Source organism: Erpetoichthys calabaricus, chromosome 13, assembly GCF_900747795.2.
Source record: "Erpetoichthys calabaricus chromosome 13, fErpCal1.3, whole genome shotgun sequence".
In the NCBI taxonomy this organism is placed as follows: Eukaryota; Metazoa; Chordata; class Cladistia; order Polypteriformes; family Polypteridae; genus Erpetoichthys; species Erpetoichthys calabaricus.
Genome location: NC_041406.2, coordinates 44,268,391 through 44,282,053, shown reverse-complemented (window position 1 = coordinate 44,282,053; position 13,663 = coordinate 44,268,391). Strand labels below are relative to the sequence as shown.

The 13,663-nt window shown below is 35.8% G+C and overlaps 1 protein-coding gene across 1 annotated transcript in view; it reads left to right on the top strand.

Annotated features, from left to right (window-relative positions):
* Positions 1-13,663, top strand: part of rab5aa (RAB5A, member RAS oncogene family, a) — a 41,421-nt gene that overhangs the window by 5,878 nt on the left and 21,880 nt on the right. The gene's annotated exons all lie outside the window — the stretch shown is intronic.

Here is a 13,663-nt window from a genome sequence, read left to right as displayed (position 1 = left end):
ATATTTTTTTTATTGTAAAATTTCCTTACAGGCTTTGATTTGACAAAACAAGTCAGTTTTTTTTTATTATGAAATCTATCCTTATTTATAGGAATAATTATATTTCTCTAATTCCTTCCATTATAGCCCATTAAAAGTGGTTACAAACTCCTCTTACAGAGGGCTCTGATGTATTTATTCAAAAATCTTAAAGTGACTGTGCTAACAATTTTGCAGTGTCATCAAGTTCTATTAGAATTGTATTCATTTATTTATTACATTTGTATAGATTTATGTTCACTGTCTGGATAGTCAGTACTTGAACAGTAAGTAAGAAATAGATCAAACAGAAACTTACACACAGGTCTTTCTGAGTTCAATAGATTTTATGGTCATGTAATGTATTACAGTACATTATAAATGTTGAAAAAATGGCTGGGGGGATAAAGGGGGGAGAGAAAGAGAACAAGGTATATCTAATCTATTCTTTTAATCCTTATAATTACCAAAGTAACAATAGGGTGCATGGCAATAACTCCTGGGGAAAATTGGAAATTAAGGTCAAAGCTGTCTCACTTTCAGTTTAAGACTACAAAATTACATCAAAAATTCTAAATCAGTGTCTCCATGATGGGACAGTTAACTTTGTGAGCTGGAATGCTAAAGGCCTGAATCAGAAATTAGAAAGTATTCTGTCACCAAACAGGTCTAAATGCTAAAATAGTATTTTTACACTAGACCCACTTATTAAGCAAGGATCAGTTCCGGCTGCAGAAGACTGGATTGGCCAAATGTTTCATTCCAGCTTTACAAAGAAAACTAGAGGTGTGGGAATTCTTGTACATAGAACAGTCTCATTTGTGGTATCAGATGTAGTATCTGATCCTGAAGGGAGATATGTGATTGTCATAGGCAATTTATTTAACTGTAAAGTAATTTTGATAAATGTTTATGCACAAAGTGTGGATAATAGAGAATTCATGCAAAATGTATTTACATCCATTCCCAATGTGAACACTTATAAAAATTATAATGGCTGGGGACTTTGTGTTTTAAATCCAGACATAGATAGACATCATCACCCCTGTGACAGGAGGCCTAACACTGCAAAGACAATTACACTGTTTGTAACTGACCACAACTTGTCAGACCCCTGGAGGTTTCTAAACCTAAACTCAACAACATATTCCTTCTACTCCCCAGTGCATCATTGCTACTCAAGAATTGATTATTTCTTTATAGATAACAATTTCTTGCCTACGATTAAATCTTGCAAGTACGACACTATTGTTATTTCCGACCATGCCCCTCTGATCTTGGAGCTAAAATCATTATGCCCCACATGCACATCTCGCAGATGGCGTCTTAACCCACTTTTATTAGCAGACAAGAACTGTACAGAATTTGTATCAAAACAAATCAGTTTTTTTTCTAGAGAAAAATACATCCTCCGGGGTCTCTGCAGGAATACTCTGGGAAACCCTGAAGGCCTTCTAAAGAGGACAGATTATCTCATATCTTTCCCACAGAAATAAATTAGAAACCAAGAAGGTATCAGAGCTAATCAGCAAAATTACTAGACTAGATCAAGAACATGCCAGGTGTCCAAGTGAGGCTCTTCATAGGAAAAAGGTAGGCTCTGCATTCAGAGCTCAACCTCTTAACAACTAAAGAAACAACAGCTCATTTTTAAATCAAGACATCATTACTGTAAACATGGAGAAAAAGCCAATAAGCTCTTAGCTCAACAAATCCACAAGCAAGAAGTTCGCAATGCAATCCCAGCAATCACCAACACAAACGGAGACAAAATCATTGACCATAAAAATATAATGTACACATTTATTTCTGGATGCATTACAGTTACCATAAATAGATACTCTTAGTGCCAAAGGTTTATCCAATTTCTCTGCACTATCAGAATTACTAGATGCTATAAAGTCACTTAAGAGTGGGAAAGCAGCAGGCCCTGATGGTTACCCTGTCGAAATTTATAAGAAATTTTCCACTCGGCTAGCTCCCCTTTTATTAGCAACATTCACAGAAGCTAGAGGCAATCAAATTCTACCTCAAACTTTTCGCCAAGCATTAATCACCGTCTTTCCTAAACTAAATAAGGACTAATTACAATTTGCATCATACAGACCAATTTCACTTCTAAATAATGATGTTAAGATACTCTCCAACATCCTAGCTAGAAGGATGGAGAAAGTGCTGCCTTCGGTAATATTACAAGATCAAAATGGATTGATTAAAGGCCGACACTTCACTTCCAATCTTCGACGCCTGTTTAATGTAATTTATTCACCCGCAAAGTCAAACACCCCAGAGATATTATTGTTAGATGCAGAAAAAGCATTTTGATATGATTGAATGGAACTACCTTTTCACTACATTAGAGAAATTTGGGTTTAGCCCGAACATTTGTGCATGGATCAAACTACTGTATACCAATCCAGAAGCTTCAGTTTGTATTAACAACATGAATTCAGACTACTTTAAACTAGAACGTGGTACCAGACAAGGATGCCCCTTGTCACCACTACTTTTTGCAATCGCCATTGAGACACTGGCAGTTCACTGTCGAAATGCTTATCAGATAAAGGGGATTATCAGAGAAGGACTTGAACAAAAAATTTCTCTATATACAAGCAATATGGCACTGTATATATCAGACCCACAAAACACTGTGCCTACAGTCCTAACAGCACTTACAGAATTTTCAAAGATTTCTGGTCTCAGAATTAATTGAATAAAAGTGTGCTCTTCCCAGTGAATCCTCAAGCGTACAATATTAGATTGGACACCTTCCCTTTTATCATTTCAGATCAGTTTAAATACCTAGGGGTAAACCTCACATGTAAACATAAAGCTCTATTATCAACAACATTTCGCTGTTTGTATGGAAAAAATTAAGCAAGACTTGCATAGATGATCAACCCTTCATCTTACTCTAGCTGGTAGAATTAACGTTGTTAAGATGAATATCCTTCCTAAGCTTCTCTTTTTATTTCAAAACATTCCAATATATATCAATAAATCATTTTATAAAGCAATTAGATTCAACCATAACTTCATTTATTTGGAATTTAAAACATCCACGTATCCAAAGAACAACCCTATAAAGACCTAAAGCAGAAGGTGGCATGGCTCTACCTAACTTTCAGTTTTATTACTGGGCAGCAAACATACAAGCTATAAAAACCTGGACATGGACACTACTAGATGAACATACACAGGCTTGGTCCGCAAAAGAAATAAAATCCAGCAGTACTTCTTTATATTCTCTGCTTTGTGCCCCTACAAATGCAAGTTATCGCCAATATACTAACAACCCAATTGTGCTTCACTCACTCAGAATATGGAACCAATGTAGGAAGCATTTTAAGATAGAGGAGCTTTTATCTGTGACACCTCTGCATGAGAACCACCTTTTTCAACCCTCGCAAACATATGCAGTTTTTAACATCTGGAAAACAGTTGGGATTAAATCACTTAGAGATCTGTACATAGACGACGTCTTTGCATCCTACGAACAATTACATTCCAAATTTAACTTTCCAGCAACACATTTCTTTCACTATCGTCAAATTAGAAACTTTGTTAAACAGAACCTGCCAGATTTTCCTCATCTCCCACCTTCCTCTATGCTGGAAAAAATAGTGCTCAGTTTCGAGGACTCAGCATTTCTGCAATATATAAAACCATTTTACAGTCCCTCCCTTTCAAAGATCCAAGAGGACAGTGGGAAAAGGATCTCTCACTCAACATATCAGAAAAGGAGTGGAAGGTAGCAATGCAGAGAACACACTCGAGCTCCATATGCGCAGAGCATACAATTATTCAACTCAAAATTATATATCAAGCACATCTGTCTCGTTTAAAATTGTCCAAAATGTTTCCAAGGCAATATCCAACCTGTAAACGCTGCAATCAAGTTCCAGCCTCACTGTGTGACATGTTTTGGGCCTGCACCAAATTAACATAATTCTGGACCAAAATCTTTAAATGCCTTTCAGACAGCCTTGGTGTCACAATCCCTCCTAACCCGTTAACAGCTGTGTTTGGTGTACTTCCAGATGGGCTTAAAGTGGAGAAGGACAAACAAACTGTAGTTGCCTTTACTACACTATTGGCACGTAGACTTATCTTGCTCAACTGGAAGAATCCTAACTCTCCTCTTTTAAGTCAGTGGGTAACTGATGTTTTATACTATTTGAAATTGGAAAAAATCTAATTCTCACTTAGAGGGTCTGTGCAGAACTTTTTCAAAACCTGGCAGGACATAATCAATAACATTTTAGATAAAGCTCTTAAAGCACAGAGGAACCAGATTCTCTTCCATTTCTTTTTCTTCTCCATTTATCTTTATCCGCGTATTAAATTTATCAATTTACTTATTTTTATTAGCTTCAAGTTTTACTCTGTTGGCCATGCATGCTCTCTTTCTCGGGGCTGGGGGTTGATTTGTTTTCAATCCTGTTTTTGTAAAAATTGATCTATTTATATGGAATGATTACAATAAAATTTAAAAAAAGAAAAAATGGCAGTTGAAAAGTAGTATTAAAAAAAGAAAAATGACATTTTAGGAATAAAAAATGTAACATTGGTCTTATGCTTTACAGTTTACTACATATTACTTGATAGTATGGAGACATGCTAGTAAGAACATTTTGTCATAATAAAGTGATACTCTCACAAACACTGCCACATAATGCAGGAGATGTAGAGAGCAGACTCTCTTTTCCAGCATAAACGGTGTCAAAATGTGATGCCAATTCCACTGTTTCTACAGCTCACATATTTAAATCTTACCAATGTAATATTTATTTGGAATGCACCAATATTACTCAAGTTCATGTGTGATGCATGCACCTTCTGATACTGTCCCCTAGGTACCTGGACTCGTTATTGACTTCAACTTGCGGCTTTTTCCGAATACCAATCTCCAAAGCTTGGTGACAGAAAATTTAAAGAGGGACTGAGCCTAAAATACTTCTACCTGATAGTTTTGAATCTTTTCGTTAGTCAGCAAGTAACTGGAATCTTCTTCTCATATTAAAATTGAAAAGGAGTATGTAGCAGTGGAAAAACTTGCGGTAAGATAAGACTGAGGATACCAGCAGAATAAAATAATCCAGATTAAACACATGCAGCTAAAGTACCAGTTATATTCTCTTATGTATTTGATATGTGTTTTTGTAGGGTTATTCCTGCTGCAAAGTTTATTTCTATCTATATATATATATATATATATATATATATATATATATATATATATATATATATATATATATATATATATATATATATATATATATATATCTAAATCTAAATATCTGATATATAATATAAATTTATTTTACACACTACTTTTAATAGCTGAAATAAAATTCAACATCAAATCTCTCCACTGAACTTCGTGCTATTGCAGTAGACATTGTCATTTGTTGAAGAACCTAACTGTACAACAAGATGCATGATGATGTTTAGTCTGAAACCAAATTTTACATTGAGAAGCCACTAATGATGCAGTAACCATTACATACATATATGTAATAATAACATAAATTAACAAAGTTTTGGAGGATTAATTCAGTTAATCACAGCATTCTTCTGTAGCGATTCAAAATTGTTAAGGGACTGATAATCTGTGCATTTCATGCATATAAAAACTGGGAGGTGGCGAGTAACTAGGTTCAGGCAGAAACCTGGTTTCTTCAAAACCAGCATTTACATGTACAAGTCCACCTGTGGAGTTCATACTTGGGAAAACTATGTCAATAAACTGTGCAAAAAACAGTTAAACATCTTCATCTGCTGCTGAGAATTTGAAAACAAGAATGGAACCTGTATCCCTCAAGCAGTGTGGGGAACATTACTTAGTTACATTACGCATTACTTTCAACAAAATAACTAACATATACCAACTATAAAATGTAATGCAGAAACTGTGTGTGGGGGGGTATGTGTGTGTGGCTTTTTTTTTTTTTTTTTTTCCCCAATATTTGAAAAACTGCATATTTTGACTTGCCATCTTTTGTTGCTAAATCATAAGCCTCATATATCAGGGCTGTTCACGTACAAATTCACTTGGGCCAGATTTTCAAACCAAGAATTTTATCTGGGCCAGACAATTTCAGTGGTTGGTAACCAGCAGGCAATGACACATTTTAAACCAACACAAATGAATGTATTGAAAAATGAGTAATGTTTATTCATTGACTCCATTTTAAATTTGGTCACATCTGACACAGGCACATCAAAAACTGCTTAAAAAGGAATAAAAAGCTGTAACTGAACAGAAAATCAGAAGTAGTAGTATTACTTTTTTCCCACTTGTGAAACCCGAAAACCTCATTTTGGTCATATCTAACCTAGGCACATCTCAAAGTGCATAAAAGCAAAATAGCACTCTTTGCTAGTAATAACATTTGCTTCCATTTTGAAATAAAATTCTTGGGTCTCATATGACCCAGGCACACCACAAAGTGTATTTAACAGAATAAAAAATAATGATCAATTATATCAAAGCTGTCCATGCACAAACCCATTCTAAGCGATAACAGTAACTAACACACACAAATATAATGTCTGTTGTACACTGAGGGAATATAGGTTCATTTTAAATCACTACATGTATGAATAGGTATGGCTGTGTTACACAACCCACATTATGTTGATTTTTGTGACATGTCTCGTTACTGCATGGACTGTGAAGAATGGAAGCAAAGTTAGGGGTGTAGTTTTGGGGGGAAGAACTTTGTGAGGGCTCAGAGCACCTCCCTAGAGAGCTGTGTGACAGGATCAGGGTGAGAGGGAAGGGAATGGTAAAAGAGCAGGAAGAGGCAGAAGCATGGAAGGCTACCTTTTTTTGTTTTGAAGGTGTCCTTGTGAACAAGATGAGGACCGGTAGGGAACCATTTACTGTATGTCATGGCACACGAAATAAAAAGCCATTTGGCATTTTGAAGATTCCCCTGGAGAAGTGACTCCTGTGTGTCTTATTCAGCAGGTCATCAGAGTGTTAGACTGCTATCACCACTTCTAGGCACACAGCATTGCGCTTTATTGTGGGTTGAAGATTGTAAGGCTACATGGAGTGTTGCATTCATGGTCTGTACTACTCTAGGACTTTATGTAGAGAATTCTGAAGGCCCACAAATTTTTTTTTTTCCCTCTGCGTTTCTGGTGGGACCACGAACTGGAGCACTCAGAGGTTGGTTCCTTGGGGCATGTGGCCCACGGGCCGCCATTTGAATAGGCCAACCATATATGAACCTTGATGAAACTGACCAGGAAAACTGCCAAATGCGATTGTCTTTTGTTTTAAAAATATAATTTTTACCTTTGTGTTCTTTGAAGTAAATCACATTCATCCCCTTTTTTACATCTTCCACCTGAGCCCCTAAAGATGGGAGATATGAACACTGGCCACAGCGTCACCCAGTCCCACTGTTTCAACATATCTATAGCAAATAGCTGGATGAAAACTAAACTGACAACTATTGAAACTATACTTCTATTACCAGATTACACACAACACACTCTTTTCTGCTTGGCTGTTCAACTGTGTCCTGCAAAGGAGCCGTATTCTGGTATATATACTTGCCTTACACCCAGTTCTGCTTGAATAATAATCATGCTAATATATTTATTTAAAAAGTGTGTTTGGTTTCTCATTACTTTAAAAAAATAAAGTACTTAATGCACATTACTTTTAATGTGTTACTGCAAACAGCTCCTAAAACTGTAATGCTGAACTTCTGAAACACTGAGACAGTTTCAACCTGGAGAATTAATAATGCGGTCACCTGAGCATATTTTAGGAAACTTATCTTTTGGACTTTTTTTTACCTGTGACTGCTGAAAACATATGCAAATCTAAGCAGATGAACAGAGTGCAGTGGACATGCAATGACTATGAAATAGGTTTACAGGAACAAATAAGGTTACTCGTGGAGAAATCTGTCTGTTTAATCTGGTTTCTCCAACAAGAATAAAGATTTATATGGCATTTTAGAAACCAGTTTATTAAAGCTCATGTAAATGCATTAAATGATTGATCTCCTTTTTATTTTACTTCTAAAATATGTATGTACAAATTGGCAACTGCCCTGAGTTTTGCTTGTTATCCCTTGATGCTTCAAACACTTGGTTACATTTTCCTTGCTCCACCATTAATTCTCAGCTGGTTGCATATCACACAATATGTATTATATCTGAAAATCTAAAATGAAAAACAAAATTAGGGCTTGATTAAAAATATCACAAATGTACAGAATTGATCACATCTAACATTAAAACTTGAAATCATAAAATAAATACATAAATCATGAAGTAAACATACACTGAATCACAAAATTAATTTAGAGTCAACACAAGGGAATTTTTAAAAATTTAATGGAATAGTTTAAACTTAAACAATGACCAGAAACCTGACCTTTTAACAAAATTGAACAAGTACATCTTGAATTTGAATGCCTTCCTAAAAGGCAAGTTGAAAAGAAGACGGTAAGAAACCAAGGCCAGTGTATTGATTGTCAGATTGGCATGTAAGAAGAAGACTTGTCAAAGTAATATTATGTAATTGAAACAACCGTAGACTTTGAATGCACTGCTAAAGACTGACTTAATTGAAATAAAAATCTCATAAATGGGCATACATTAAATCTTGTGTTAAAACTCCATCCTCAATTGTTCATAACCATCAACAACTTTATAGTTATACTCTAAACAAGTGTTTTTCAAATGGTTATCAATGAGAGCTACCCAGGTGTGACTTATAGGATAACCTGTGTGAGCAGGCAAAGGGATGAAGCAGCTGGGAAAATGCATCCAAAGTGCCCACTAACTGTGTCTGCGAATGCCAACCTGCAAGCTTTTTTTTTTGCCGGTGTCTTTGAAAGTTTAGCAAGTCTATAGGTTTAATGCTGTTGTGGTTGGTAGAATCGTGGTGTGCCTTGGGATTTTTTTTTGGGGGTTACAAAAAGTGAGCCACCTCTGAAAAGCGGTTGGAAAACGCTGCTGTACCTAAACCTTTGCTCCTGGCACGCTAAAAAAGATCTCTCTAGCAGCTGTCGCACTTAAAACTTGACATTGTACATTACTTGGGTGGTTATGTTGCATTCTTTGCATGAATTAGCAAAGATACTGCAGACTGCAATAATGGGTAGGGATAATCATTACACTTCTGTTCTGTAGAATTTTGTCATTAGATTGGAGCAGTAAGCACTGTAAGCCACCTGGCAAACTGGAAAGTTAAATACAGAAGTACCTAGAGACTTATTTTGGTTTAGTGCCACTGAAAGAAAACATATTTTGCACATATGTGATATGACATTGATTCAGTCTTCTTACAGAAACACGAAATGGAAAAAAGAGGGCATCATTTTTACATTCGCTGCTTTTCTTTAGTATTGCTCCAGGAATACCATAAACCCCTGTTCCTCCCACTCCCCTGCAACTATGTTGGTATGTGTGAATCAAGGAAATGAATACCAGTACCTTGTACTGACATGTGGTGAGGTGTTGTGAAACTTGTAATTTGAAACTATTAACACTGTCCCAGAGTCCATGAAGCCTGCAAAAAAAGTTGTAATGCTGGGCCACCTTAAATTCCTTTACACCTTCTCATCAGTGTCTTTGTTTTGCAAATGTGTCGATCAGCACAAGCAGCAAGCAGACTGCTATCCCATCCATCACTGACGCAGCTTTAGTCAGACTAAAAGTTCTCCTAGCTCAAATCTGTTCTGGGTGTGAGGTGTCTGATTGTATATGGCAAGTAATATATAGTTATTTGGAACACATACATTTCATGTGTATTCTGTGTCTACAATGATCTGTAAATGTAGAATGGCAGGAATGCAAGGCAAGAAACGTTGAACAGATAACTAAAACAGAAACCGGTTCACTGGCAAGATGACACCAAACCCCTTGCTGCATCCAAACGATGTCCACGATACGCCTGGTGCAGCTGTGTTCTTGTGTGAAAGTGGACGTTTCTTGTGTGGAGGGCTTCTGTTCTTTCTCCAATGTAGAATCTTCATCCTCATCTGAGTTCACCTCTGTTACAGCACGTCTTTATTTGAAAACTTGCAGTGTTAGATCGGTTGGAGCGTAAACATGACTCAGAGTACAAACGTAAATAATAAAACAAAACACTAACTTTTACTGTACCATAAATTTACACTGGCTGTTACAGACTCGAATAAATCAAATGTATGTTTTTATTCTATAGTAGTAATAGCCGCTCACTATTCAAAACAGCAGCTCTTACCTCTGCACCAGCCAAGCAGAGGTTTATTTTTGTGTGTGTGTGTTGTACCCAATCCCAATTTCTTTTACTCTGCTTAAATTCTAGAAAAAAAGTACACTTGTTTTGTTACATTGTGTGTCTTTTGTGAAAGTGTTTGATATTTGGACTTCAGTCTTCACACATTATACACTTCACATTAGAATTTGGCCAATTATTAGTAGAACATGAAAAAAGTTTCTGTTCTAGTTATATGTTCAACATTTCTTGCCTCACATTTCTTGTCATCCTACATTTATACAGATCATTGTAGACATGTAACATGCACATGAATTGTATGTGTTCCAAATAACGATATATTTACCCAACACAGACTTGAGCCTGGAGAACTTGGTGTACGAATAAAGGTGAATCAGTGGGGGATGGGATAGCAGGCTGCCGGTGCTGATTGACACATTTGCAAAACAAAAGATGCTGATGAGGAGGTGCGAGGGAATTTAAGTTGGCCTGGGATTATGAGTTTTTTCATAAGCTTCAGTCTAGTGTTAATTTGGTATTTTATGATCCCCACCCAATCATCCTATCAAGTACTGTATATGTATGCGTGATCATTTGCTCACAGCTTGTTAAGCAAATTAGCATAAGGTGAATAACCCAGGTTAAAGTAGCCTAGAATAATATACCTTAAAATGGCTAAACGGAGCTCTCTGTTCAGTTTCTTTAAAAGACCTCAGTGTACTTAATAATAAAGTGTAGAATAAAGATTTATATGGCATTTTAGAAACCAGGTTATTAAAGCTCATGTAAATGCATTAAATGATTATTCTCCTTTTATTTTACTTCTAAAATATGTATTTACAGATTTGCCACTGCCCTGAATTTTGCACGTTATCTCTTAATGCTTCAAACACTTGGTTGCATTTTGCTTGCTCCACCATTAATTCTCGGCTGGTTGCATAAAGTATGCAGCACTCCTTGTAAAACTATGGCATGATACTCGAAGATGTACAAGTACCAAAACTTGTATTTTACAGTGTAAACCGCTTGAGAAAATACTTGCTAAACCATTGTAACTTTCTTTTCCACACAGAGTGAAAAAAGCCTGTAATTCAGAGGTGCTGCTTTAATTAATATTACAGCACTGTTTCTGCTGAGCCACATTTCACTCAAAAATAGAAAGTCGGTTTTACTGTCCCTGGTAAGACATTTTATGTAAAAGATCTCATTAGTTAAAGAGCTAATATTGAGTAACAATTTATTGTGGAAGATCTCGGAGGAACATTGCTCCAGTGAAGTTTTAAGGCAGATGAAAATAAGTTGTGTTTTATAACCGTTTTTTTCCAATTTTTTAGTCAATCTGTGATTCATTATTGCAGAATAAATTCAGTGCACGTGTTTAGCTGTACCCACTGCAAATTTCTTATATTTTAATACATGGATTACACTAGGCGTATAAAGCTAGGTGATCAAGAATGTTGTAGCCCCACAACGAAATCTGTTTGGATTCAAGCAGTAGCGTCTGAAGAATCATGGTTTTTCCTAAACAAGATTTCAGATTAATAAAAGAAATTGTGACAATGAAATTCAGAATTTAGATGCAAACATTACGTAAAGCAAGAATATTATTGTAAATGAAATCTGAATCAGACAAAATCTAACATTTTCATAAACAGATGAAATAATCTAAAAAACTAAGCACAACTATTAAAGCAGCTGAAAGAAGAAAGTGATTTACTGTGTCAAAATAGTGAATTCTTCAGTAATAATAGCATGATATATTCCAGTTCTAGTGTTAGTGAAGCAAACCAAGGTGATGATTTTGCTCAAATTGTAAATTATGATGCAACTTCTGAATGCGTGCGGTATCTCAAGAGTGTTGGGTAACTTTCAAAAGTGCAATTGACTGATTCTCTAAGGTTCAAGACATACGTATCAGATACGGATGATCCCTTACAAAATTTCAGTCAGCTCATGAGTAACAGCATTTGTTGTGATAGAGCTCATTTTAAGTGCACAGGAACTGATGCAACAAACTCGTACTAAAGTCTTGTTCCAGGTTGTACATATTGTCTGATCTCCATTATATTGATCTGCTGTTTTTCTTTGCATTGTTTATATAAAGGTATAATTCAAAAATATGAAATTGAAATGTTCTAGTCATCAAAACATTTCCCTTAAGGACAGAAAATTGATTGAAAATTTTTTTTTTTTTTCTCAGGTGTCTGCATTTCTTAGCCAACAGTTTACGTGTCACTTTGCACGAGAGAAGTCATGTTTAAAAATAAAACTGTTTATTTGACAAACTGATAGATTAATTAGTTCTACATACCCTATAGGTTATTGTTGCCGAGTATTCTGTTATGCCTTAAAAATGGTCGTTTGACAGACCTTGTACAATTACTGAGTTGACAGTATCATAGCTGAATTACAAGTAAATAAAGTTTATTGGTAACTTGAAAAATTTGGTAAAACATTGGTTTGTAGTTGCTCAAAGTAAAACTAATGTAAAACTAAACCTCCTAGTGAGTGTTTTTTAATTGAATTTTTTTTCTTAGTTTTACTTACCTTCTTGGCTAAAAATACTTTTTTGTTGTGGAAAGTAATTCATGATCAGAATAATGTTTTAAAATATTTTTTCTTTTTACTCTCTCAAGATAGATGAAGGATAATGCTCTTTTTTTTTTCTTAGCATTTAACAAATCATATATAAAATCTCTTTTTTATGTATTGTGACGATAGGCTGGCATCCTGTCCAAGGATTGTTCCTGCCTTGTACCCAGTGCTTGTTGAGATAGGCAGCAGCTTCCCTACAACCCTGCTCTGGTTAAGTGGGTCTGGAAAATTAATGGCTAGATATAAATATTGCTCATACTTTCAGTTGCTGTTTTTATAAATGTCGCGCTTTCTCTTGGGTGCTCTTTTTGTCATTTTAAGGCTAATATACAGTACCTCTTAACTGCTCTTGCTTTCTGCTCATGGATTGCTTGCCGCTCTTGTATAGTGGCTGCTGAAACCTTGGCTACTCCTAAGCTTTGACACCTACGTCGTGGCTAAAGGTTCTGAGAATGACACAAATATTGGTTTTCACAAAGTGTGCTCCTTCAGTGTTCTTTTTGTCAGATTTTTCTATGGTATACTGAAGTATAATTACAAGCATTTCATAAGTTGTGAAGGCTTTTATTGACAATTACATTAAGTTCATGCAAAGTGTTAATATTTGCAGTGTTGGCTCTTCTTTTTCAAAACCTCTGCAATTCACCCTGGCTTGCTGTCAATCAACAACTGGGCTAAATCCTAACTGATGGCAACCAATTCTCGCATAATTAGTGCTTGGAGTTTGTCAGAATTTGTTGGTCCACCCCTTCTTGAGGATTGACCACAAGTTCTCAATGGGATTAAGGTCTGGAGAGTTTCCTGGCTATGGACCCA